General features: G+C 40.1%; 1 pseudogene; it reads left to right on the top strand.

Moving 5' to 3' along the window:
• LOC149451694 (uncharacterized) overlaps positions 1-23,809 on the top strand; it is a 203,539-nt pseudogene that overhangs the window by 88,175 nt on the left and 91,555 nt on the right.

Genomic DNA, 23,809 nt, shown 5'->3' with positions numbered 1-23,809 from the left:
ACTGGAGGCCTTTGCCCATGAAGAATGGGCGAAGATACCCGTAGATCGCTGCAAGACACTTGTGTCAAGCTATGCTTCACGTTTAAAAGCTGTTATAACTGTAAAAGGATGCTGTACTAAGTACTAAGATTGAATGTCACTTGGGGGTTGAATAAAACTGATAATGCTGTGAGCACAGAAAAGACATTTGTGGTTATTTCATTATAACTGTTATGTTATATTTGTCTGACCTACAAGTGCCTCTTTAATGTAAATGTAAGCAAGATGACTGAATGATCAAAAGCAATGTCAAACTGGCCAAAACACTCAATTTCAGTGGGGGTTGAATAATTTTGGCCACAACTGTATATATAAAAAAGATATAAGGAGATTGTACTGTCAAACATCTATAGTCAGCTTAAGAAATATACTTTGCTTGATTGATCTTTCTTATGCTGACCATACAGTCTCATTGTACAGTATACTTTAGAGCTGCCAACATATTGGAGGGAGGTTGCTGTGATAAATAAAATGATGGAAGAACCCTGTTGGTCATATTCATGTTACGGCCTGTAGATCTGATCTTTAACATGCAGGTACTCTGCAGGTATAGAGTTCATCTACTCAGATTTATGTCTTCTAGTTAGTGAAAGACAAACTGTCACTGAAAACTTCACCCATCTAGAGAACCATGGCTTATCACTGACTGTCACATGTAGACCCATATAGATTTCCAGCTCCTTTCAAGTATTCATTATAACTGATTGCTGTAAAATACATTTTGGGCCAATAACACACTGATGTATGCTAATGATAGTATTTGTCTGACTCGGACACTGAAAGCAGTTAATTGTACAGCCTCTGCCATACCTTTACCTCTTTGGCTTTAATCTGTTACCTTTATCTCTTTGGCTTTAATCTATGTAATGTTATTGTGTTGCAGCCATCTCTAGTGAATTAGATGGGTGTAATGTAGAGCCAAGCCTGAAAGCTGGAGTTTGAGCTGCTGTTCATATTACATGCTGATAAGAATGACTGACTGGGATTCGGGTCTCAAAGTGCTGGATGAAACCATCAACATTCTGCCAAGTACTGGACACAGACTGTAAATCAGTCACTTCTATTTCTCTCTGCTCATTAATTAAGGCTGAACTCCAGGCAATCAATGTTACCTGCCAAGAGATTTGTATTTCTGCCCTATTTTTGATGTTTACACAGCTATGCCATATAGCAGGAGACCTTATTTTTCTTTGCTGTTTTCCCGAGCACTGTGTATCCTTAGCTGGTAAAAGCAAGTACAAGGAGCAGAACTTGTCCTTTAACAAAACCCCCTGCCCCCCAAGTGCAAGCAACCCAGTTTTGTACCTGCCTTCAGCCCTGATTCAGTTAACGAATTACAGAAATTGACCCAGCCGTCTTCTCTTCATTATGCGCATTGCTGTTGCAGCTACATTCATTTCTATGGGCAGCTGTACTAATAGTGGCTTCCAGTGGTTGCTGTGTCTCTCATAGGACTAAACAGTTCTTTGTATGCATGTTCAGAAATCAGAATGAAGACACACTTGTTGGGTCCGTGATGGCGGTAAGATTACTAAGTCAGAACTGAAAGTAAGCATAAGTCCTGGCTGTCTGCATTAAGGTGGGTCGGGGGCTTTATTAAAGAACAACTTTGCCAAATGTAATGCACATTCTCATACTGGAAGTGAAGAGTGCTTTAGATTGTATTTCTATCCAAAACTTATTTTTTGTTTGTTTTCTTTGTTTTTGGAAAGAGGGTAGAAGTATTTGTGAAAAACATCAAACAGCTTAACGCCATGCCATTGTCTATCATGCACTAATTAGAATAAAGCGTTCATGCCTGTAAGTCTTGTGTATGGTCTATTTTATTTCTGTCCATTCAGAGACACAGGAAATCTTTAAGCTTTGGGTTCTATTGCCATACCTCCAGCAGGACTTGATACTGGCATATAAAAAAACTAAAGGCTTGCCTAGGGTAAACCCTCAGTTTTTGCTAGTGTCTTAGCGATGTATTTCTTCAGCTCTACTGTGTTAAGACTAACCTATATCTTGCTAGCACTTTTTTATGATTCAATTTTTTTATTCAATCAAAATTATTTTCTAAATTGCTGTTTAGCATGGCTTTTGATATGCTGCATCCAGACCCCAATGGCATGGACATTTCAGTGATGGTCACTTCCAGACTTTCTAGACCCTGTTTTGGTAAAATTAGGGTCTACAGACGTATTGCAGGTCCTGAGTTTCACCATTACCTCAGCGCTTTTCATGTTTTTAAAGACTCAGTGATTAGGCCAAGCATTAGTGACTACCTCATTTTTATAAGTCACTGGGTGCCATTATTTCCTGTTTCTGTTTGTTTCAAGCACAGAAGAGTATACCGATATGGGACTGAGCACTGATGTCACCAATAGGTGAAGTGTTGTAAGCACACTTCATGCTTTCTCTCTCATCATGTAGCATAGAGGAAACCTCTTCCTAATGGTGCTTCTGCTTGCAAAAACCCATGAGGAACAAACTTGAATCTTTGATCTGTGCCTGCTGCCTGCCTGCAGTAACTTTGGTCACCTCGGACCATCTGGCCTTCACCTGCTACCAGCTGTCAGAGTTTTGTGAGTATCTAAAGCCTTGTTTCTTACCTGAGTCTATACATTGCCTTACTGACACGAATGGCGATAACATGTCTGCTTCAAAACAAGGTGGAGATAGTACAGTCCTGACAGTCTTGACTGATGAGCTACCCCTGAGGAGTTAGTCTGCTGCTATTTCTCTCAAATTAAGAGTTTCTTTCAGCTCTTATTGATGCAGCGCACACCACTCTAGCCTTTGAAGGATAATCTCTTTTTGGACCAACTATTCATACTATCATCAAGATGTTATTGGTGGCAAGAGCACCCATCTTCCTTAGCAGAAGAAGCCTAAGGATCAGATTGTGAAGTCTTTCCTCTCTCTGACTGATGAAAAACTTTCCCTTTGGTTCTCCACTCCCCCAACTTCATTGTCAAGACCCTCTAAGACTAGTTCCCAGTTTGCCCTCAAGGGTTGAGATTAAGAGTTTGCCAGTTTCTCAGGTAAGCTTACCTTGGCATGAAGGTGATTCAAGCTCATCTGACACCTTTGTATGAGAGTTCTGCCTGTTGGCAGCCTCTTTTCATTACATCTAGAATTTAAAAATTTGTGGTATTGGGACAAGTCAATCTGGTCCTTAGACAGACCAATTCACTTGTCACGAAGATAAAGGTTTCTCATAAATCCATCTCTGGAATTAGAGAAGCCCTTCCTTCCTGTCATTCAGAGGATTATCACAACGTATGCCAGCTTGTTGAGCCAGGTAGCAGAACAGGCACTCTGTCTTATAATTAACATCCTGGAGCTTCTGGCTGTCTCTACAGGTTGCACTATTCTGCTGGAGGGTCATTTAATAGGCTTCAATTAAACAACACCATGGTGGTGGCATACCTCAACTCTTAGGGAGGAACCAAAAGTCTCAATGCAGCAAAAGAGGTAGATAGGATCCTGTGCTGGACAGAACTTATTGTTCCTTCCTTCCTTGTTTGTAGTGTACATTCCAGGCATAGACAATTTCAACCAGCAGAACCTGGATCCAAGTGAGTGGTCCCTACACCCAGAGATATTCCAGGAACTGTGTCACATGTGGGGGGACATGGAATGTTGATCTCCTGGCCTCCAGGTTTAACAACAAATTGTACAGGTTTGGCTCCAGCTACACAGATTCTCTAGCTGAAACAGTTGATGCTTTGTTGGCTCCATAGGATCAGTGCACTCTGACCTATGACTTTCCACTCTTAAAATCATGAAGAAAGAGAGTATTCTGGTGACTTTTTCTTCCAGACTGGCCCAGGCAGATATGGTACAGCAACCTAATAAGATTCCTAGTAGACACTACATAGGCAAAAAGCTAGGAACATTACTAACATTACTGCAGAGTTGGGGGGGTTACACACAGAGTGCAGAGTTTGGGGGTGTGCTACGTACATAGTGCAGGGTTCAGGGATACACTGCATACAAAGTGCAGAGTTCAGGTTTGCGATACACACAGAATGAAGTGTTCAGCCTTCTTCCACAGCTGCTTACCTCTGCATACCCCATCCACATCTCACTTTCACCCCTCTTAAGGTCTGTCCTCTGCATGCAACCCCTCCTTCACTGCCTCCATCTTCTCCCCCCCACTCTTTACAAGTTCCACCATCTTCCACATGTCTTACTTTTATTGTAGTATTAAGTTAAAGCACCCAGCCTGCTCTAGTACTTTCCTGCACACTGTGCGGTTGATTTAATAAAGGCAAATATACTGTGGACTGCAAGTGCAGTTGCTCCAGAGCTCAGTAATGAGCTCCACTTCGCAAACAATACTCAATCACGTGCAAGGAAAATTTAAAAAAAACAGCATGTTTGCTTGCACATAATTAGATGATAGAAATCAGCAGAGCTTCCCTTAATTTCAGAGCTTCCCCTCAGATCTCAGCAACTGCACTTTCAATTTAATATTTTATTTATCATCAATTTCATATGCACAATTGGAAGAAGTACACAACAAAACACATATTGTATAGGGAGGTGTGTTGTAGTACTTCACTACACTCTACAAGTAACAACTCTAGATTCATTTTTTGTATTTCAATGTTTTTATTAATTTACAAACAGTTTAAGAAGACAGGAGCAACAAAACACACCCACACAGGGGCCATCAATTGCACATAAAAAAATAAAGAAAACAGTGCTCTAACACCAACAGAGCAAAAGGTGTGCCCACACAGGGGCTATCAATGGCACATAAATGACAAAAACATTGGTATAACACGGACAGTAACTCAAACCAAAAGCAACTATCCACTGCCACACCAAAAAAAAAAAAAAAAGGAAGGAGGAGTACAAAAGGAAAAAGATGACAAGACCAAGAGCAGGTGTCCGAGAATGCTAGATTAATTTTTTAACAGCAAGGCAGCACAGCACATTTCGGGTTTTTTACAAATTCTTCAATATTGCAATAATCACGAACATTCATTCCTTATACAAAGATGTGTCAAGGAAGGCACAAACTTTGCATAAATGATGACCTTCATTTATCTACATGAAAGTCTTGACAAATGGTGACTCTCATTTATCTACGTTAGGGTCTTGACAATATGCACTTAAGCAATCGCATGTTTCACTCGTATGACTATAATACTTTTTTTCCAAATAATACAACATACAGTGGATATAAAAAGTCTACACACCACTGTTAAAATGTCAGGTTTCTGTGATGCAAAAGAGACAAAGATAAATCATTTCAGAACTTTTTCCACCTTTAATGTAACCTATAAACTGTACAACTCAGTTGAACAACAAACTTAAATCTTTTAGGTGGAGGGAAGTAAAAATAAAAAACTAAAATAATATGGTTGCATAAGTGTACACACCCTTAAACTAATACTATGTTGAAGCATCTTTTGGTTTTATTACAGCGCTCAGTCTTTTTGGGTATGAGTCTATCATCATGGCACATCTTGACTTGCCAATATTTGCCCACTCTTCCTTGCAAAAACACTCCAAATCTGTCAAATTGTGAGGGCATCTCCTGTGCACAGTCCTCTTCAGATCAACTCACAAATTTTTGATCGGATTTAGGTCTGGGCTCTGGGTGGGCCATTCCAAAACATTAATCTTCTTCTGGTGAAGCCATTCCTTTGTTGATTTGGATCTGTGCTTTGGGTCGTTGTTATGCTGAAAGATAACAGAGGCTTGAAGGTTTTGTGCCAATATTGACTGGTATTTGGAACTGTTCATAATTCCCTCTACCTTGACTAAGGCCCCAGTTCCAGCTGTGCCTTCATAATTTGCTAAAATAAGACTGTTAATGCAACAGTTAAGATTGGCTCTGAGGAACAGGGGATCGCCCCTTGAAATGCTGCAGCCATCTGGAGGGCGTTCTTGTGCTAGAGAGCTAACCTTGTGACTTGGTCGCTTTTCGATTTTGATATGCTTTTGTTACTACAGTCGTTTGTGCGTATACATCTATTTTGGATCTAACAAAGTTACTTCCCATGTAATGCACCTTTTTTCCTTGTTTTACAGTGTTTCTCCTGGGTTTCCTCAACCATTAGAAGGCAGCAAGGCCTGTGCTGACATTGGATGTGCTTAGGACCTGATACTCTTGTATCATCAGTATACCACTCTTGAGCACAGGGGACTTTTGTCTTTTCTATTGCAGACATGGATACAGGACACAGGTGGGCACCACCAAGAAATGGTGCAAAGCAGTGTTACACAACATAGTTGCAAAATATACTAACATTTGGTAACCACGCATTGACCATTATCTTCCCCCGCACTTCTACAACACACTGCTGCTCCTGACATAATGGCCTGCACGCCTATAACTCAGTAAGCTTTAGCCAGTCTTTCATCATGTAGACCCCTATGATCCCCTTTCCAACCCCTCCTGTCCTCCCTATCTCCCTGTAACATGGATGTCAGTCTGGGTACCCCAGCTGGTTGATCATGTTTCCTTCTAGCATTTGGACATATAGGGTATCTTATTGAAAATTCCTTCAGTTGACTGTATTACTTCCATCCCAGTGGGCACTATGTCTTTCTTTTTGTTTACCATTGTACCCTTGAGCCTTTACTCCCTGGAAATCTGAACTTCTGTAATTTGTAAACCCACTTCACTATGCTGATTTCAATATAATTTAGACTGTACCTTTGTAATATCTCCTGCACATCCTGTCTCCCATGTGCCTTCCAGTTATTGTTATCTTTAATTTGTAAAATTCAATAAACACATTGAATATGAAAATGATCAAAGTTGACGATCAGAGATATTCTTAGGATGTTTAAATTACTGGGAAATCTGTGACATCCAGGCAAGGTAGAATGAGAAGATGAGACTTAGTAGAGCGCAACACAGAGATCACACAGTGGTAAGAAGATAAGATATGTTTATACACTAGGTATAAAGCAGGCCACACATGGTTCATTTTTTTTTCATTCAACCAGTAGGTTGAATGAAAGAAAATGAATCAATTCAGAAGCTCCCTCCCACAGAGCTATTGTATTCTGGCAGTGGGGAGACTTCCCCACCATCAAAATACACTCATCAGAACCACTGGCTATAGCTGGCGGCACTGATCAAGTGAAAATTTTCCAGCAGGCTTGTTGTACAGAATTCGATCTCTTAATCAAAAAATAGCCTTCCCATAGATGGATAGAAATTTGGCTGGTCCCTACTGAACAGGTTGAATTTGATCCATCTGTGGCTGTCTTCACTCTCTTCTCTTTCCACTGAACCTATTCAGTGCAATTTACCTTTAAATAGTTACTTGTACTACCTATAGAAAATAAAATGTATACAATTTACAAACTACAAACAAAGTTTTACCATTGGTGCATGTCCATTTTAATAGAATCTACCACTTATAGGTAAATTTATTATACACTGTAAAACATTTTTTAAAAAATTGACAATCCAATGAGAAATTAGTCATATTGCTAAAAATAAAGATCCTTGTCCTTTTGTTAAGCTTTGTGAATTGGGCTTCATTGATGTTGGCTCCTGCTTCGTTTCTCCCTCATCTTTCTGGAACATAAGCTGGCCATCTATTATACAATTTTATTCAATTTCCTTTAGATTTGCATTCTACTGTGTAGTGCAAGGGTCTACCTGATTGCATAAAAATTTAAAGTATTTAGGTTATATGGTTTTGTTAAATCTGAAGGAAAATTGTATTAATGTATGGCCAGTCATAGTGTCACTTAAGGACTGCCAGAAAAATAGGATGTCCTTGTTGTTTATGCCTAAAGCCGCAACTTTTTAGAATTTTTAGAAACCATTATACCTGATGATGTTTGTTAGCAGTTTAAAAGTAGGCGGAGTCAATTACTATGTTACCATATTACCATATGGTGTTCTTCTGATATCCTATGCATTTTGTATCTTGTTTTGTAGAATGGCTTATTGTGCACACATTTATACACTGCTCAAAACATTAAAGGAACACTTTGAAAACACAGATTTCAATGGGGAAAAATAACATGCTGGATATCTATACTGGTATGGACTGGGTAATGTACTAGGAACATAAGTATGCCCCATCATTCGATGGAAATGAAAATTATCAACCTATAGAGGACTGAATTCAAAGACAACTTGAAAATAAAAGTGAAAAAAATTATGCAGCAGGCTAGTAAATTTTGCTGAAATTTCATTGCAGCAACTCAAAATGGTACTCAGTAGTTTCTATATGGCCCCCACGTGCTTGTATGCATGCCTGACAACATCAGGGCATGCTCCTAATGAGATGATGGATGATGTCCTGGGGTATTAACTCCCAGATCTGGACCAGGGCATCACTGATCTCCTGGACAGTCTGAGGTACAACCTGGCAGTGTCTGATGGACTGAAACATGATATCCCAGAGGTGTTCTATTGGATTTAGGTCAGGCGAGCATGGGGGTCATTCAGTGGTATCAATTCCTTCATCCTCCAGGAACTGCCTGCATACTCTCGCCACATGAGGCCAGGCATTGTCATGCACCAGGAGGAACCCAGAACCCACTGCACCAGCATAGGGTCTGACAATGGGTCCAAGGATTTCATCCCGATGCCTAATGGCAGTCAGGGTGCCATTGTCTAGCCTGTAGAGATCTGAGCTTCCCTCCATGAATATGCCTCCCCAGACCAACACTGACCCACCACCAAAACAGTCATGCTGAATGATGCTACAGGTAGCATAACATTCTGCATGGCTTCTCCAGACCCTTTCACAACTGTCACATATGCTCAGGGTGAACCTGCTCTCATCTGTGAAAAGCACAGGGCGCCGGTGGCGGACCTGCCAATTCTGGTGTTCAATGGCAAATGCCAATCAAGCTCTATGGTGCCGGACAGCGAGCACAGGACCCACTAGAGGATGTCGGGCCCTCAGGCCACCCTCATGAAGTCTGTTTCTGATTGTTTCATCAGAGACATTCACACCAGTGGCCTGCTGGAGGTCACTTTTTAGGGCACTGGCAGTGCTCATCCTGTTCCCCCTTGCACGAAGGAGCAGATACCTATTTCTGACAGTTCTGTGACATTCCCTCCATACAGCGGTTGAAACATTGTATCTATTTGTTTCCATAAATGGTTCCATTTATGGAAACAAATAGATACAATGTTTCAACCGCTGTATGGAGTGAATGTCACAGAACTGTCAGAAATAGCCTACTTCTGACAGTTCTGTGACATTCACTCCATACAGCGGTTTCAACAACATTCACTCCATACAGCGGTTGAAACATTGTATCTATTTGTTTCCATAAATGGAAACAAATAGATACAATGTTTCAACCGCTGTATGGAGTGAATGTCACAGAACTGTCAGAAATAGCGGAGCTCTGTAGATACACTTAGCGGAGCTCTGCAGATACACTTAGCGGAGCTCTGCAGTTACACTTTTTGCCGGCTTGGAATTATTCTTATTTTCATCCTACTTCTTCTTCTTCTTCATCCTCATCCTCTTCTTCTTCTTCTGAGGATGAGGATGAAGAAGAAGAAGAAGAAGAAGTAGGATGAAAATAAGAATAATTCCAAGCCGGCAAAAAGTGTATCTGCAGAACTCCTCTAAGTGTATCTGCAGAATAGAGGAGCTCTGCAGATACACTTTTTGCCGGCTTGGAATTATTCTTCTTTTCATCCTACTTCTTCTTCTTCTTCTTCTTCTTCTTCTTCTTCTTCTTCTTCTTCTTCTTCTTCTTCATCCTCATCTTCTTCTTCTTCTGAGGATGAGGATGAATTTCTGACAGTTCTCTGACAGCTCCTTCACATGTACAGCGGTTGAAACATCTGTTTCCGAATAAAAACATCTGTATCCTAAATGGAAACAAATAGATACAATGTTTCAACCGCTGTACATGTGAAGGAACTGTCAGAGAACTGTCAGAAATAGCGGAGCTCTCTGCAGGGACACTTTTGCCGGCTGATCGGGAAAAATCCGATTCGCGCACCCGAAGTAGGCAAATATTCGGATTCGACGCAAATCGAATTTTTCCTGAAATTCGTATCGAATTCCACTTCGCCTAGTTCGATTCGCTCATCTCTAACTATAGACCTAACAGTTGCTTAATATATGAAACAGTGGTCATACTGTTTGGAAGCTTGACCGTTGGAATAGATCATGTGTTTTGAGAATCACTATTTGTGACTTTGTATTTGTTCTAATATCAATAATGCAGACTGTTCTTATGTATAATTTCTAAAGAAGTCTGACTTTTCTTTTCAATGTAGGTGTCATTGTCTGCAGCATCTTCTTTCATGAAATCATTAAAAAAAAAATCAGGCCTCTGTTCAAAATCCACAATCTGCTTCATCCCATAAAGAGAAAAGAAAGGAAGAAACAAGTGAGGTAACTTTTATGTAACTGAGTATGTTTAGAATCTTTAATTGGAATTTTTACTCAATCATGCTTGAGGCTATTTAACCACTTTTGACTTTCTGCTATTAAACATGTCCAGTAAAAAAATTTTAAATTAAATTTCATCATAAATTTAGGCCACAATGTATTCTGCTACAGGTTTTTGCTAAAAAAAAATCCCAATATGTGTAAATTAATTAGTTTATGTAAAAGTTATAGCATTTACAAATGGCGGTGTATATATACTGGAATTTTTTTTTTTTTTTTTACTAGTAATGGCCGTGATCAGCGACTTATAGCGGGTCTGGGGCAGGCATTCTGACACTGGGGGGAACTGACTGGGTGACACCAATACAGTGATCAGTACTAATAAAAAGCACTGACACTGTACTAATGGCACTGAGCAGGAAGGGGTTAACGTGAGGTGATCAAAGGGTTAGCTGTGTGTTGTTTCACAGTAAGCTGTGTCTGAGCCATACAGAGCAGTGTGCAGAGCTATACAAAGCAGTGTGCAGGAGCTGACAGGGCAGAGAACTGTAATGTTTACATACAGTTCTCTCCCCCATCAGTAATACTCGGCGATCACCGGGGGCCAGCGAGTAATCACTGGCCGGGACCCAGTGATTGACAGCCGAGCTGCACACCCCCTACCTGGAAATGCAAAATTACATAAATATATGTGATTTTGCGCACCCCTGCTGCCCTGTAGCAGTATTTCTGCTATAGGGTGGCAGGAAAGCAGCTAATGATGTAATGGACAGTTGAATCCATCAGCAGCCAGACAGCCATTTTCTTTCATTAACAGACCCTGTCACAAGCTTAAAAATTTGCAGGCAAAAGCAGAAAAGTAAATTGTTTTAAATGCTTACTTGCAAAATTTTTCCTTCCCATAAATTATTTTTTGTATCTTTTGAACTTGCAAGAAATTTGACTTCAGGAAGAGTCAATTCCCAAGCCCTCCTGTCATAGTTCTCTTCTTCTCTGGGAGTTACTGTCTGTGCTGTTCTAACTCCTCGGCTTCTCCCTACCATACCTTTTAGGTGGCTGCAGGGCAAGAAGCAAAGGGGTAGACTACAGAGTCTGCTAACATCACATCCACGATGGCGCCACCCAGCAGCAGGCTCAGGGCTTTTGGATAGATACATAGAATAGTGACAGCAGAAAAAAAAAAAAAAGATCAAGTGGTCCATCGAGTCTGCTCATTTTTTTTTTTTTTTTAATTTATACACGTTTCTGTATGTTTTTGCTTTGGTTTTATATCACTTTTTGGTTTTTTTTGGAAATTTTTTTTTGTCTGAGTATAGATGCCTACACACAAAAGGCTTTTACAGATAAACAACATGCATAAGCTATTTTAAATGCACATGGTCTCTTATGGGACAATTGTGAAAATAAATGAACTGGCGACAGGGTCTCCTTAAGCTGGTAAGTGACTTCTGGTCACTATATTTTGTGCTATATTGTACATTTGTGCAGTTTTGGAGATTAGCAATGTTTACTACACAGAGCCACCAGAATCACTTGATCTATAGAATACAAAGACTATTTCTTAAACTCCAAAGAAATTCAATACATGAGGGCTTCTGGTTGTTTGTCAAGAGGAATAAGAACTCCAAGGAAAACAAATTTAAGAAATAAAGAAAAAAAGCCAAAAACTTCTGGTTTACAAATAATTAAATCTCAGGAGGTGTATGCCACCTCTTGGATTGCTGCCTGTTATTTACAATTTACTGTATACTGTCATTGAGCTACAACAGTATAGTTTTTGCTCTAAATTCAAAACTCCAACAGAAGAATATTGGCTCTCATACACAGCAGCAATCCTGTCATTTGCCTGCCTCTCTTGTACAATCACAGAATGCTTTGTGATCTGTAAACCAAAAATGCAAAGCAATCTGTGAATGGGCAGAGGAGTGGATGGAAAACAGTACAGCTTTTATGTAGGAGAGCTGCAAGTCTTCTGTTGGAGGAAGTAACCCAGCAGATTTAAAAAAAAAAGTTTTTTTAAAAGAGTTCTTTAAATAACTTTTTCATTCAAACTAAACACATGCAGCAATATAGATTTACCTCTGTTTAATCTGCAAAAAAAACTAAAGGAATCTACGTACTAATTTATTTGGCTATTTGCTTGATTTGCTCTATTGCAATTATTTGTGCCCATACAAAGTCAGCTATAGAACTGATTTTTTTTCAGTGAACTCAAATACTACAACAGTTCAAGCTCATGTATAGTTTGCTTGAAGTGGAACTCCTACCAGAGCTCTGTTGGGTTTCTGTATATCTTGGTGAGATTTTCTTTTCACTTCCAGTAGCAGCAATGGTATCACTGGGACAGAAAGTGAAGGGATAATCGCTCCAACAGTAAAAAAGAAATAAAAAAGACTACTGCGCTGACAGACTCACTAAAGTCACAATTTTCCACTGGAATTAGGGACAATAACAGGCAACCTGTAGATGGATAGCTCTCCTCAATACACAGGTCTTGCATATTCCTAATGCACATATTAAAAAACATGAGGGCACCTCCATCTACGTGTAGAAGATTTATTAACACAAAGGGCTAAAACATATATTGCACTTACTTCATAAAAGAAGATTTGGGGGACCTCCAGGGACCATCTTTAGCTGCAGAGCTTGGCAGTCAAGCAGCTGGTTAAAGCAGAATTCACCTTGGAAGCTGCTGGAGGGAGGTAAAGCTAACTGGCTGTAGTGTGGAACACTAGCTCTGTAGCGGCTTCCAGTTGTAAAGAGTAGACTCGGCACAAACTGCTTTACCTTAAAAATAACATATTGTTATGCATAGGTAAAATGGAATTGCTTGAACAACAAGGTGTACTCTATGTCCAGTACCACTAACTTGCTCATATGTACTAGACTTGGGAAAACCAACTTGGTTCTTCAAAGAGCTCTGCATTTTTCAATTGCATGCATGAATATGCTGGTAGCACTGAAAGGATAATTTGGATGTAAGAACTAAATATCATTGTTATGTAGTCTTTCCTTCAAGAGATATAATGTAGAAAGTCATGAAATAGTTACCTGTGACCCCAGAATCCCTAATATACTGAATGACTGTTGTTTTATTCAACGAGAAGGGTGAAAAGTTCTCTGAAGCACATGTGGCTTTCATTCATAATGAGAGGCTTGTCAACACAGACCCATGCAGAGTGCCCTACTACTGGCCCCTGTAAAATGAATGAAACGTGACTACAGCAGCTACATTTTGTTAATTAAAGAGCTACTATATTACGTCATCTTATAAAAAAGGACCTACTGTAGTTATTATAATCTCAATTCTGAATGTAATTATTATACACTTGTGTAGAGAGTAAAGCAGAACTCTTCCCTCAGAATAAAGATTTATAATCTGTCAAATTGCTTGTAGAACCCTCATGTTTGATGGAAAAAATTTTGAAGTTTAAATATAGCAACTGGCTGGAGGGAAACAGCAGGGATACTAAGGCTTGAGAGTGGGAGAAAAAAACCTACAGGTGCTGGTTGCTAAGTGGTTTCCGACTTTTTAAAAGCTCTTCTTTTAAGAGTTTTGATCATGGTCATTTTTGGAGATTTATAATCAACATAGGCAGGAGCTTTAAATTTTCAGAGCCCTGCTGCGATCCACCTACCAGTCCCAGAGAGGGGAACTCTCTGTAACCCAGGAATCTTCACCCGCTTATCCCTTAAAGGGGACATCTGGCACTTCGGATCCATCTTCAACCATGCGAGGGCGTTTCATCTTCGCCATCTCGAGTTCCAGCCCATGCCCTGACCAGAGAGATGCATGTTTAGGAGATATCCATTTTACAGTTTTATTATAGATTTACCTGTAGGTAAAAATACAAAAAAAATTTGTTTACTACCACTTTAAATCCATGTATACCTACCCCTGGGAAAAGTCATATCCACCTACAATTGCTCAATTCAATAAAATTAAACTTAAACATATGGGAGGACCTTACGTTAAAATATGGGAGGACCTTACTTTAGTTCCCTTAAGGGCACTGATGAAAAATTTCATAACACTTGGTTTCACTGGATAGACTTTACCAATACAGAGAAATATAATTGCTACTGAAACTCATGAAAAAAATTGAAACTTACCACCGCACAGACTCTTCCTCTCAATTTATATGGCTTAGAAACAGTTTAAGACGATTTGTTTCCATATATTCATTTTTTTATTTCAGCTTGTCACGGTCAAGGAGAATCCGAAGTGGAAAGGACCAACTGATGTATTACCTTCAAAAGCAGATGAGTAAGCCATGTCTGATTGTCCTGAAGAGTTTAGAGATGCATTTAAGCAAGATACATCTTCACACGTCACAAAACAGAAGTACCATTGTAAAATCAGTAAGTCTTATAAAGAACTATGACCAGCAGGAGACAGAAGTAATCATACATAGAGAATGGCAGTCAGATTTGCAGAATAAATTATACTACAGTTTATTTATCTTAATTAGCAGTACAGTAAACATTAATATGTTAACAGCAGCTCTTTGTAGGAAGATCTGTACATTAAAAAAACATCATACCCCAAGCCTATGTTACAGACTTCATAGACTCTAAGGCCCGATCAGGTCTGCCTGTCAGTATTTCAGGAGGACCTTATCAGATGGTCCATGTATTCTGATGGACCAGCAGGTATACACAAACTTGTATCTGTTTACACCCACCTACCTCCAGTCCGATACGGTTCACTAAAACAAAAAAAAAAATGGAAAGGGATCCATCCCTTTCTGTCTAGGAAGATCGGATCGTAGGACAGTTGGGTGTAACCTAACAGTGGGGTCCGTTCACCCCCGGCCACCCACAGAGCAGAGTGGGCTCTGTCCATGTCCGCTCTGAATAAACTGAGCAGACACAGATCTGTCATCTACCAGCTTTTATCAGCAGGGGATCTGTGAGTGGATCCCCTGCTGATCAGGACAGAGTCTGCAGCAGTGTGAGTTACATATTCATTGCTAAAAACAACTGAATAATAACCTTTGCCAGTGCTCATTAATTAATTTGGCAAATCTTCATATTGGTAGAATGATTGTATCAAGCTGATAATTCATCACTTGCATATCTTTCTATTGTAATAAACCTCAGGTGGTGCCATGTCGGCTCTTGATTCTGTTCCCAGGAAATTCCTGAACTATTTAAAAGGTAACGTGTATTGTATTTTCAAAGCTATCATTTCAGTTAAGCCTCCATTCGTTATTTTGGTGGTGGTATGCAATCTGGTGACCAGTTGAAGCAAGTTTATTTGCAATTACAGCCATGTCTACAATAATACCATTGATTGTGGAATTTTCTTCTCATACTTATGGTTTATGTCTATATGGACTTTTTGTTATTCTGCTTTTGTTTTTGAAAATTTTCTACTAACTTTTTTATGCATATTTGAGGCAAATATTTTGCACATTGAGATTTGACCTATCCTCAACCTCGATCACTCCTCAGAGGTGTAAGGGTCTTCATAGGTCTCATAGATAATGCATGAAATTTTAGATTAATTTGACCACATACTACAGTTTCTTACATGTATTTATGATTACTGTACTCAGTTTATTCAAATAATTTTTTTCAAATTTTGATTGCCCTTCAGAGTGGTGAGGGTCTTCATAGGGTAAATGTATGCACTTTAGTTTAACTATTGCAGTGTTTTATTTTTACATTTTTGATCACTTTTTAGAGGTGTGAAGGTCTTCATAGTGCTCACAAAGTTTTAAGGGTTCACCTAGTGCAGTATCCATTTGAATTTGTATTGACATATAAACCTAAGAACATTGCACCTAAGTGACCACTTTACCAATTTTAAAGGGGCATCATTTTCACATTAATTGTACTATAATTTCTCTCAATTCCTGCAATTCCACTGCCTAATGCAGTCCAGAAGAGCCTGTTTTGTTAAGTAGATGCTCCCATTAAGTAGTCAGACTGGTAAGTGGTCCATGCAAAAATTCCACCAGCATCTTAAGAATCTGTGATAAAGTTTGATCAGAATCCATGAAATATATTCCGTTCACCTGGGAGGAATTAATTTTTTTTCCTTTTAACAAAGATGGAGTTTAGTTTTTAAATCAAGCATATGGGTTTTCTTCAAAGGGTCCATAAACACAAATTTTATATTTAAGATTTTGGTAGATGTTCGTTATTTAAATCAGATTCTTATCCCTCTAAAAAAGAGTGATAGTCGACTTAATAAATGTAGAGTGTCTCAAGTGTGGCCCCTGACATGTCCAAAGGGTTTTGTTTTTTAACGTTTTCTGATGTACCCCCAGGCGGTGTGTCCTTGGCAGCCTGATGGGTCCAAAGATAGTGTGTTAAATATTAAAAAAAAAAAAAAAAATACAAAAATCACTTATGGCTTATAGTTGTAAAAAATATTCTTTGCCTTATGTAATAATTGGAGTATTTTGTAGTTGGACTTTTGTTTTTATCACTGCTTAAAAATAATAAAATATTTTTTTATTTTTTTTTATTGGAGAAACTGTTTTATTTTCATAATTTTTTTACTACTTTGTCGTGAAGCCACTACAGTCACTATTGTCTTTTTTCATCTGCTGTCTTTCAAATGAATGGCTGTGTTTACTTTCAAACCCATTCTTGCATTATGAATTGTCTGAAAATAAACAAACCCATTTATACTAACAATCCCTGGAGGCTGCTGCTTTGTGTTGGAGAAAGGGTTAGGGGTCTGACATTGAGACAGATGGCTGGAAAATATTTTACTGGGGAAGCAGGGGGGAAGAGGGCATGGTCATGGAAGAGCAGTTTGACTAGGGAAAAGGGGAGAAGGCCAGGAGAAGAGGAGTCTGATAGCGAGAGCTGAGAGGAGCAGTGTAATTGATGGGGACAGAACCATGGAAGGAGCAGTTGTCTTCATTCCTGAACTAATAAGCTGGGAGCAGTGTGGCATCCATGAGAAAAGTGGGTGTTAACAATCCTGAACTAACAAGCTGGTGGCTTTTGTCTTCACTCCTACAGGAGCACCAAGAGCAGCTTCTGCATATGTAAATGCAACCCTGTGCTCCAGACCTGCACAAAGGTCTGGAACACTGTGGGCCACATGCTGAGGTTTGGTGGGTTGCATGTTGGGTACCAGTACACTAAAGCAATAGGTATTGATAGATGATGATAAATTATTCTCTGAAATGGAGGTTTTGCACATTTTTTGTAGCAAAAGTTATCCATATTTCCTACATCATAAAGATAGGATGTCATATAATATACGAAATGTATCTTGTTCATCTGATGTGAACTATAATGTTATTCTTTTATGGAAGTGATTATGCACAATGAAAGACAGCAATGTTACATTGCAATGTCAGCACAAATTGGAGCAAAAAAAAAAATAGATCTATTACCTAAAACAATCATTGTAGGGCTTCATCTTTTGAAAAAATAAAGCAATTTGAAAAACTATTATTTTCTCTACATTTCCAAAATTCTTCTCAGTATCTCCAATATGAACACAAAGGGGTTGATTTACTAAAATTGGAAAGTGCAAAATCTGGTGCAGCTGTGCATGGTAGGCAATCAGCTTCTAATTTCAAATTCCCCCAAAGTGACCTTTGTTGAGTATCCTCCTTTTTAAATTTGCTGTTAAATAATCTAAAGAGTTAAGTTTGTAAACTGCAATGTATTTAACTACTGTATGTATTCTAGTAATGGATTAGGAACTTTGAAATATTGCAGCAAGGCCTGTGGAATGGAGTTAGTGAGAGGGGTTACTGGACGTATCATGAAGGGAATGTAAGCCACAAATCCTGTGGGCTTCTATAGTTGTTTCAACAACACAAATGCCTTCAAACTGTTGAAATGTAGAATTTTAGATTGAAGAGTTGAGAAGGTGTATATTATAACATTTACTTATTTTTTTATAGGCTTCAAAAGGTAAATATTTGTTCAGTATGTGAATATGTGCATTGTTATGTTATTCATAAAAACAAAATGGAAAATAATATTGAGCACAGCTTTTTAACTTAGGCTTAATGTGACCCTGTGGTTAGGAAACTCAAATTGGAAAAACTGCACTCTACAGAAGTAGATTACTCATGCTTTCCTTTCTGATGGGTAGAAACTTCAATCTTTGTTTTTATGCAGAGGTACGGTTGCTACTGGAATCCAACACTTTTAGGAATGTCACATGTCTGGTCACTGTTTTACACTATGATTCTTCCAACCAGTGACTACGTAACTGTGCCTTGTAGTGCCTTTGGAGTTTAAAGACGTGCGTATCATGCTCATAATCACCACCAGAAAGTTATCTTCCATTGCAGGGTGCTGTTATTTCACTTTGATTTTTCTAATGACTGTGTCACTTGTGGGTGGTCATAGAAAAAAAAAAAAAAAAAAAGGGAGGGTCCACAAATTTTCTTTCCCTGCCATTTTCCTGATGTAGTTTTAATCTAACTATTTAATAGAACAAATTATTAGATTAACCTTTTAATCAAACAATGTTAATCTAAGATGAAGTTTAATCTGCATATATTTAGGAGACGTGACTATTAAATTATCTTTTGTTAACGTAATGTGGAAGAATTAGAACCCCTTTGTCAGGCTTTTTTTTTTTTTGTATTAACAATTTTTATTGGTTTTCAAATAAGTAAATTATAAACAGAACAGAGAGAAACATCGATGGCATAACTACATATAATCATGTCCAATAGAATCATACAAAGTCATACAAAATCAGTGCAGAAACAATCAGGATCTTAGATTAGAGTCGGCAAAGAGGAAATGAAGGAATCCCACGGGAGCCAAATCAACTCAAATACAGCAGACAAACAATTATGTAAAGCAGTCAAATACTCCATCCGTCTTACTTCAGCAATAAGTTTGTACAAAGTCAGCAGTGTGGGGGGAGTAGAAGATAACCAACCCATTGGAATACTTCTCCTGGCCGCGGTCAACACGTGAGCAGCAAGTTTTCTGGCTGGATTAGATAGACCCGGGAATGCAAGCCCAGCAAAAAATGCAGAGGGTCAAAAGGGAGCGAGGCATGCAGCATTGATTGCAACAAGGAACGGACATCCTCCCAAAAAGGAACAATAGATTTACAAGTCCAAAAAATATGATAGAGAGAACCTGAATCCTTACCACAGCGCCAGCAGACAGGAGAAGCACTCGGGTTGAAAGCATGAAGAACCTCAGGTGTTTTGTACCATAACATCATAATCTTATAAATGTTTTCCTTAAAAACCACACAAACAGAAGATTTAGATGCATTTACCCAAATATTCTTCCACGTCAGTAAATCAATATCACGTTGTACAAACTGGGACCACCTACGCATGTAAAGGTGAGTTTCATTAGATAAAAGGGATGCAGCCATAAGAATTTTATAAGTATTGGAGATAATACCCCTTTGGTGGGGGCTTTGCATACATAAACGTTCGAAGGGTGTAGGCTTCCCCAGAATCAATGAGGGTGATAGAGTAGAGAAAAAATGGCGTATTTGGAAATATATATATAGGTGATGAGGAGGTAAAGAAGCTTTTTTCTGGAGATCCGGGAATGAATGTAATTTACGAGTCACCGGATGTACCATGTGACGCAATTGAAAAAGGTTAGATACCACCCAAAGAGACATCCGAGATATGGCCATATTGTCTGGCAAGTTAGGGTTGTAGAGGATATTTGTCAAAGGGGAGCATTCAGAGGCTAGAGTAAATTGAGTCTTACATTTCTGCCATACCGTCAATGAAAATTGCATGGGACCAAGGAATAGATGGCGGAAGGAAGAGATATCCACTGCCGCGGTGGACCAAAGAAGGGAACATGGATGAACTGGGGACAGTTGTAAAGATTCAATCTCAGTCCATGTGTTGGGAGGGTGTTGCGTGGACCATGACAGAAGAAAACTAAGGTGAGTTGCATAATACTTGATTATATCTGGCGCTCCCAGACCTCCCCTAGAACGCGGAGAAAGCAGAACAGAACGTGCAATCCTGTGCCGCATATTGTGCCAGATAAAGTGTAGGAAAGATTTCTGAAGCGAGTGAAGCTTGGACATGGGAACGGGAACGGGGAGAGTTGCAAACAAGTACAAGAGTTTGGGTAACACGGTCATTTTTAGAACATTAATGCGACCGAGAAAAGAGATGGGCAAGGCATCCCAACGTTTCAGAGAGCGAGAGATTGCTATAAACAAAGGGGGGAAATTGGCCTCGTATATGGATTGGTAAGAGAGAGAAATATTAGTACCTAAATATTTTAAAGAGTGTGTGCACCACCGGTAGGGAAAGGCTTCCTGAAGCGAGGACAAAACGATAGGAGGGATATGTATTGGGAGTGCCTCAGTTTTGGACGTATTGACTTTGTAACCTGAAATAGCCCCAAATTGTTTCAAGGACTTATGCAAAATCGGTAAAGAAGTATGGGGACTCGTAAGCGTGAGAAGAATGTCATCTGCAAATAACGATAATTTGTACTCATGGGAATGCGTTCCGTTTGACATCTGAAAGGGAGGCGAGAGAAAAGAAGCTAATCTGACCTGTGAAAGGGGGAATGAATAGAGGGCCTTCAAAGCTGCTACAAATGGACCTTTGAAACCAAATCTCTCCAAGACCATGAACATATAAGGCCAGCTTAAACGGTCGAAAGCTTTTTGAGCGTCCAAGCTTAATAACACTGTAGGGGTAGAGGACCTGTTAACCAGATCTACCAGATCAATAGTTCTCCTAGTGTTATCTGCGGCATGTCTGGCAGGTACAAAGCCCACTTGATCCCTATGTATGATCTTGGAGATGATTCCGGACAATCGGTTGGCTAAAATTTTGGTGAAAATCTTATAATCGGAATTGAGTAGGGCAATGGGGCGGTAGTTGTCCACGATAGAATGGTCCTTATCGGGTTTAGGGATGACCGAGATATATGCACGGGAAAATTCAGACTGAGGTATAATTCCCTTAAAAAGATTGTGATATAGAGAGAGGAGATGCGGTGCCAGAATACCAATAAATGTTTTATAGTAGGAGTAGGGCAGTCCGTCCGGTCCCGGAGCTTTACGAGAAGGGAGAAGTTTGACTGTGTCCAGTAATTCCTCTAGGGTAATGTCAGCATTAAGGGTGGCAGTGTCCGAAGGTGAAATACTCGGGAGTGACAATGTATCAAAAAAATTATCAAATAATGACTGTGTGAGGGGTGGGTGCAGGTCCGGGGTTAAACAGTTATACAATTTCCCGTAAAATGAGCCAAAAAGAGGTGCCATAGCCCGAGGATCGTAAGTGGGGCTTCCATCTGGCTGTATTAGTAAGTCAGGCATCGTGGAAGGGGACTGAGCTTTGAGACGATTGACTAACATACGATGGGGCTTATTGGAAAATTCATAGAATTTCTGCTTGACCCAAAGGAGGGATTGAGCAGTCCTACTGGAGTCAAGAGCTTTAACCTGATCCCGTAGAGAAATTACCCTCTGGAGCCCAGGAATAGATGGCTTAGCCAATAACCGACCTTCCGCCCAAGATAGCTGTTGTATGAGGGAAGCCCTAGCACTCGCCGAGGACTTTTTTAAACGAGAACCCATAGAAATACAGAGCCCTCGAAAAACCGCCTTGTGAGCCTCCCATAGAGTTGAGGAGGAGTTTACGGAACCAACATTATGGGTGAAATAAGTATCAAGTCCCTGTGATAATTCATCTCTAAGATGGTCTGTGGAAAGAAAGGTCTCATTAAGGCGCCAATGACAAGGTTTGGATATAAGAGGGGGGAAAAAAAGGTTTAAAGTCAAAGAGGCATGGTCGGACCAAGTAATGGGATTAATATCAGAAGATACCAGAAGTGGAAGCAATGGAGCAGAAACGAAAAAATGGTCTAGGCGAGAATAACTACGGTGAGGGGTAGAGTAAAATGTGAACTGTTTATGGAGAGGATGTTTAATCCGCCATGCGTCAAAGAGATGATGCTCCCTAATTAATCCACGAAAGGATTTTGAAGAGGAGCATTGCCGCTTCGAGGGAGAGGACTCAAAAAGAACCTTCCTGTCTTTATGGGGGGAAAGAATCAGATTAAAATCTCCCCCAACTATCACCTGCGAAGTGGAAAAGGAATCCAGTTCGGCGAGTGTTTGGGATAGAAATTGCAATTGGCCTGTGTTGGGGGCGTATAAATTCAGCAGAACTATGGGAGTCTCACCAAACATACACTCCAGAAGAATGAAACGACCCTGTCGGTCAACTTTGGAGGAAACAACCCGAAGGGAGCAATGTGACCCAATCAAAATTGCCGCTCCGGCCTTCCCAGAAGGATCAAAAGCCGAGTAGGCACGGGGAAAAAATCTCGAGGCAAAACGAAAGGAGCCTGTAGATTTGAAATGGGTCTCTTGGACAAAAATGATATCTGCTCCTGAGGATCGAAATTCCTTCAAAGCCATCCACCTTTTTTGAATAGAATTGAGGCCCTTAACATTGTATGACAGAAACCTCAAAGCCATTATAGAACAGTGGCTGGGCTACATGTGTTAGCATGACAAATGGAAAAATTACCATCGATGTAGTAGAAAGAAAAAAAACAGAAAACATAACACAACAGAAAAAAATACACAATGAAGAGCAGGTATCCGCAAGGATATAAACTTGGGAACGTCAACTAAGCCCAAGTCGTCTAGGCCATTGGCTAGACAGTATCGAGGGCAGCACGACATCTGACACTTCCGGGAGGACGTCAAACCCGGCCAGAGAAAACAAGAACAAAATAAAATGCACCCAGCAAGGCTATGGCCGAACAAAACACCCAATTCGGCACAAAAGGTCACCCCTGAAAATCATCAGGCAGGAGGGTCGCTTGATCGGGGAGGGCGTGGACGTTGCGGTGTGCGTCTCCTCCGACCTCCGCGGACTGGTGTCCATATCTTGGAAGGGGTGGCAGAAGGGCGGGATGGAGTAGGCGGCGGCGAGGACATATCATCAGGTAGAGGTGGAAGTCCCAACTGCTTAAGGAAAGAATCCGCCTCTTGAAGATCACGGAGGACAACATGGGTGTTGTCCCTAACAACCACCAGCTTAAAGGGGAACCCCCAACGATACAGGACACGATGATGTTGAAGATGTGTGGTGATCGGCTTAAAAGCCCGTCGCTTAGCAAGAGTAATCGGAGAAAGATCACAGAAGAGTTGGAGTTTATCACCTTTAAACTCCAAAGAAGATTTGTGGTGGGCTGCTGATAGTAAGGCTTCTTTACTTTGAAAGTAGTGGAAGCGGATTATAACGTCACGTGGACTGGTTCCCTCAATCGGTTTAGGGCCCAGAGAGCGATGGGCCCTATCCATCCGCCAATCCACCTCTGGGACCATGGGGGCAGTAGCGATGAAGAAGGACAGTAGATGGCGGTGCAATTGAGCATCAGCAACAGATTCGGACAAACCACGTATACGGATATTTTGGCGCCGTTCCCTGTTTTCCAGGTCCTCTTGCTGGAGCAGCATTTGGGAC

Source organism: Staurois parvus, unplaced genomic scaffold (genome assembly GCF_062004578.1).
Source record: "Staurois parvus isolate SC_StPar_1 unplaced genomic scaffold, SC_StPar_1.0 ptg000525l, whole genome shotgun sequence".
Lineage (NCBI taxonomy): Eukaryota > Metazoa > Chordata > Amphibia > Anura > Ranidae > Staurois > Staurois parvus.
Note: the sequence above shows the minus strand (reverse complement) of the source record. Positions and strands in the feature narration are given on the sequence as shown.